Here is a 6,000-nt window from a genome sequence, read left to right on the forward strand (position 1 = left end):
TATGAAGTCATAGCATCGTACAACAATCTTCTGTAATCTAATGCGCATGATGTGATTTATAATATTTAAGTTGTAGATTACATAACAGAAGCATTTATCGTTGGACTTACAAAAAGAATATGGAATAAAAGCCATCGGAAAAATAATAATGTGTACGTTAGAGCAAACTTTATAGAAAGACCAACAAAACGAGCATAATTAGAAGCGAATCAAGGGTGATCATCATCCGCGAACCATGGCTAGAGATGGGAAGAATATCAGGAACCGAGCATTCTTCACCATTGAAATAGACTTTGTGTGGGAACCCATCACCACGTGCCACATTGAGCCCGGGTATGTTCTTCTTTGTGAAGGAAATGACCGATTGTTGTGAACCCGGAACACGTGGGTCCTTCTCTGGTTTACGCCCATCTTTCTCAGCCACAATATAGTTTAGACCCGGTAGACCTTGTAGGAAAATCATGTCACTAGAACCCGTAACCCGGCTACCATTGAACGAGTACACTTCCTCAAATCCTGCCATTGATTTGTTCAACTCCACAGCCGCAAACCAATCGGCAAAACTCGTTTCGCCCCAGTTGAAAATGGTCATTCTTGCGGTCCATCCTTCTTTGAAATCTGATAGTAGGTGCCAGTTGATGCTGACACCACAGTTATCCGCACATGGCAATTGATTCGGCAAAGTCCAATCATTGTCCTTTGCAAAATCAACTGTCAGTTTAGTTCGGTTCTCAAACGGCACCAAAAGTGCGTTTGAAGGAACAAGAAGTGCGGGTGCAGTTGTACTGCATGAATCTGCAGTGTTACACCCGCACGCACAGGTTTTGCAAGGAACTAGAGACTTGTTGAAAAATGACGAAAAGGAGACACAACATTTCGGGGTATCCGATTTGGCTCGTGTTATATTGCAAACAACTTGCCAGCTAGCAACTGCAGTGGATTCAGAAGTAAGCCCAACTGGGTTCGGGAACAAGGTCGGGCTAACCCGTGTAGGTTGCCCACATTGGTAGTTAGGGTTCATTGTGCCGCTGATTCTCCAATTTTGAGGTGGAGTGAGTTGAGTCCGGTTTATGTCTGGTGGCATCTTGAAAACTTGCATGGTAAAAGCCGAAACCGACTTGCTTGAATCCATCAAAGGTGGTAAGAGGGTTCCATTTCGACAACAGAATGGAACCAAGCCTAGTTGTGTGTCGTTTGTTTTGTCAAGAGGAAGGTCAACAATTGTTGGTCTTCGTTCACAATTTAGTGCTTCTGAGAAGTCGAGTTCTTTATAGAACTCGCCTTGTCGGCCAAATATACAAGGGTTTGTATCTATAACTGAAGGATACGCCCCTTTCATCGAGTAGATGAATTCATCTCGCATCCAATCCCAACTCAACTGCCAATAATCAAGGCGACTGAGGGGATTGTGATTCGAGAGGGTCACTTGTGCCATGTATTCAGTTTCTTTTGAATTGATTACATCGTACATTATGACAAGATCACCCTCTTGTCGTGCGTCGAATGTCTCTTCTACATTGGTGCCAGGTGTTGTAGGTGTTGCATTTGGGTCCTTTTCACAGCATACGTGTGTCTCGTTGTTTGCTGCAAAAAAAAAAAAAAAAAGTTACTTATTTAGACATCTTATGTCACTGACCTATTGAATTTGCCTCTTACTATTTATAACTTATCTTTGGTAATTAAAGTCGCACATGTACGTTAAATTTAAATTTCATAGAAAAGAGAGGGTTATACTTATAACCTGGACTAGAAGGTGCAGAACACAAGAACCCATCATTCACGAGATACAAATTCGACGGCAAGGAAACATTTGGTGGCGCAACACCAAATTGGGTGCCGACCAATTGTATGCGAGCCTGCATTTGATTCCAGTCACCGGCGGTCTCAACGGCGGTCTTGAGGTCAGTGGCGGGAAACCCAGAGAAGACAGCACCGGTGGTGACGTTAGCAGGGAGAGAGGTGCCATCAGCAAGAACAGCGTTGGAAGATGAGACTAAGAACTCACGGTGTTGGAACCCTACAAACACCCGCCATGATTTGAGTCGATCAACGCCGGCGTTGGTGAGAGTGAGAGTAGACTGGAAGGTGTAGGGCTGGTTGGATGTGTTGGTGGTTGTCGGTGGGATTTGGAAGCCGGAGTTGTAGACGTAGGATATGGAAATTCCATTGCAGGTGGGAGATTGGGAAGTGGTTGTGGGGATCGAAACGAAGGCCAAAAAAAGGAAGATGATGAAACCGATGCTCATTTTGGAATTAAACAAGATACAATAGAAAAGAGATGCAGTAAGAGAGATGGGTATATATGTGTGTAGGGAAAGTTTGACTGGTTCAGAGCTTTGTACATGAAAGATGTTTAATTGTTTCAATGCCGGCTATGGGAGGAGAATAAGCCGAGAAGCCAATGGCCGGCCTATTTATGAATAAAAAGGATGACACAAACATAAGTAACAGCCAAAAAGCAAATAATCATATAAGTGAGGTTGTTTGACCATTTGATGTTTTTTTTGTTACATGCATATTAGACCCTCTCATGGACAATATATTACAAATATTAAATATAATTTAATACTTCTCAATAATAATAATAATAATTATTGTATATCAACTAATCTACCAACAATAAATATATATATATATATATATATATATATATATATATATATATATATATATATATATATATATATATATATATATATATATATATATATATATATTATGACCCGCATTAAGTTAAACGCATACAACATAAATTAAATACATATTACATTAATAGGTGATATTGTCTTAGGTGAAAAATTAAAAAAAAATGTTAGTTAGATTAATTTTTAGATTTTTTGAACAAAACTTATTCAATAAAAATATTTAATATTTGTATTAGAGCAATTTGATTTTTAGTACAGTAATTTTTAACATAAATGATCCACGTGATCTTTGTTTTATCATAATATGATGCGACTTTTTTTTATTAAAACATGTTGTATAGTAGCTTTATAAATTGACTTTGTTCGGTGTACCAGCCTCTGTGGAGGCTCAAATGACTCTTTTCATATTGGCCCTATAAAACCAAAAGCAACAATAAGTTATTATATGTACCAGCAACTTTAAATTTTGCAAAGAAATTCGATAAACATTACAATTTTAAATGAATTGTCATAACCATAACATCAAATTCAGATATTTTAATTTGGTAAATTTATAAAGTATTTTTTCCTAATAAGAATTAAAATATGATTTTTCAGGTTAAACCCGATCACATATACATATCTGCTGATCAAAGAAATTATTACAAAAAAAAAACATGTTGTCACACCCCCGAATCAGGCGGCAGAAACGTCTGGGGGCTTGCGCGCGATTTCATCTTGTAATATCATCACAATGTATATAATTGAAACAAGACAACACCATCATCATACATATCAAAATACAACCGGCATTGTTTACATCAAGTATAATATCATAAGTTACATGCCAAAATAAAACTCAATGTATGATGATAACAAAAATACAATAAATTCCACATTCCCTACTGACCTTTCAGCTTAACGATTCCCTAAGAATACAAGTTATTTTGAAAACGTCAATATATATAATGTTGGTGAGTTCATAAGCATGTTTGAATAAAATTTTTGCATGGTTAGTAAAATATAAGAAAATCCGATATTTTCTGAAAAATGATTTGAATGCGATGTATTGAAATCAAGTATTTATGCATGTGTGTTTTCAGCATTTGGAATGTATAAAAATGTCATCCAGATAAAATCCTTGTATATTTTTGTAACAAGTGAAAGATATTGTTTAACTATGTGTTACCCTAGAAAGTCCTATACCTTCTGTATATAAACGTGTTGTGGTCTCATCCCTAAGACCCAAAGACGGTATGTGTATGTTTTCGTATCCACGTTATTTTATGGGTATTCCATAAAATTTTGTTAGAGAGGATTTCTATATGAGCCGTTTTAACCATAAATGATTTTTGACGAGTTTGCTTATCATGACGTTCTTAGGAACCAGTTTGATATACGGTAAGGTTTGTCACCCTAGACTGGCCTAGTCTAGCTGTAGCGAACAACTCATGTGTTAGGAGTTACCCCATATAGATCTATACACAAACTCTCACACTTCCTAGAGGAGACTCTAGTTATAACTACATGCTACGATTGTACACTCTAAATGTGTCAACCGACATGTCTCACTAGATCATTAATTGTTTTCATGCGAGTATTGAATTACGCAATGTATATTGTTTTCGTATATTGTGACAACCCGAAATTTTCATTCGGTCAAACCCTAAAAGTCGATCACTTCATATTATAAGTCAATTTCATTTCTATTTGTTTTTAACAAATTTAAAGTTCATTTGACTATTATAATAAATATTCTTTAAATAAACAGATGAAAGGATGTGCCGTCTCGAGTCTTGAAATTTCAAAACCGCGAATACCACGTGGCTTAGAAGTTCACGGCCAAACTTTTATGTTTGGGCCTCAAATTACTCCAAAAACCGTAAACTCATGCTTATGCATGAGTTTACTCCCCAAAACACTTCACTTCTCAAATGCAACCTCAAGAGTAAACTCCAAACTCTCTCAAGTATCATCCCGGTTTTCGCCCGATTTCCCGAAAACGTAAGTATTTCTCTACTTGATTAGTTGATATATCATAACAACTAGTGATTAGACATCTTTTCATCCATCCATTATTGTGTGTTGATTAGATTTCCAAAACACCAAGAACACCAAGAACACACACTAGTGTTCTTGGACTTTTAGCTCATTTCAAGCTTCCATATAGTAAGTACCTCTATCCTAGAGTCATAATAAGCTTGTTATACATCTTTACATCAACGAAATGACCCAAGAACACCAAGAACAAGGTGTTCACGGTTTTGGGAGGCTCCTAAAACCGTAAACACCAAGTAAGGTGCCTTATGGTGCCTTAATCCTTCACAATGCCTTAAGGACTTGTCTAGATCCTTCCTTGAGGTGTTTAGCATATGAAAAGCACATGAATCCCTCATTTATATGTGTTTACGGTTTGGGAAGATCCCAAAACCGTAAACACCCAAAAGTGAGAATAAGTGGCCCTTATTTCATTCCTATGCCTTAGTAACTAACATAGTTCCATTCCATGTTGAGCTAAGGACTTGAAAACATGAAAATACCACTTTCCATATGGGTTTAAGGTAGTAAATCCAAAAGGAGATGGCCTTGGGGCCGTAAACTCCTCAAAGGAGTATGATGTTGCCCTAATATGTTCCAAAGGCCTAACCATCAAGTAGAAATGCTACAAAGGACTTGCAAAACCTCAAAACAACTTATGGTCAAAAAGTGAGGAGTTTACGACCGTAAACTCATTAGGTGAAGGTCATGAAAACCGTAAAATCCAAAGGAGTTTACCCTTGAACCCCAAACACAATAGCAAGGTCCTTTAGCACGTAGGTGCAATCCTTATGACTTTTAGCACTTATATAAGTTGTTTTACATTCCTTAGGATGTCTTAACTTTGTCAATTAGTGGTTTAAAGTCTAATTGGATACATATATGTGTGATTATATGTTAACTAGGATCATTGGGTGTGAACAAGTCTTCACTTGTCACCTAGCTATCCTACATCATCCAGTTCATCCAAACCACCATCTACAGGTGAGTTCATACCCCTTAATCAATGTTTTAAATGATTTTAAATGCTTTAATAGGGGGGATACAAGTAGAAAAAAACATGCTATAAAATCAATCACATGTGATTTATAACTGTGTTTTCATCCAACTGATTCACATGCTTCAAAATGTGATGTATGAAATGGTTTTCTATCTTAAAAATACTTTGTTATCAAATGTATTACTTTTCAAATGTTTATTAAAATGACATCAAGTCATTGTTAATTATTGTTCAAAACTCTTAAATGTCTTACAAAACCATTTTTATCTTCTTGAACAAAACTATATCTATACACTTATGTTCTTATATATGTATTAATATGATATCTTTCATCCTTCA

At 36.4% G+C, this 6,000-nt stretch overlaps 1 pseudogene; it reads right to left on the minus strand.

Annotated features, from left to right (window-relative positions):
- Positions 1-158: 158 nt before the first annotated feature.
- On the minus strand, positions 159-2,246 carry LOC145010696 (COBRA-like protein 7 pseudogene; annotated as a pseudogene).
- Between the last annotated feature and the right edge of the window lie 3,754 nt (positions 2,247-6,000).

The sequence above is a fragment of the Lactuca saligna genome, chromosome 8, assembly GCF_052625555.1.
Source record: "Lactuca saligna cultivar CGN05327 chromosome 8, ASM5262555v1, whole genome shotgun sequence".
Taxonomy (NCBI): Eukaryota; Viridiplantae; Streptophyta; class Magnoliopsida; order Asterales; family Asteraceae; genus Lactuca; species Lactuca saligna.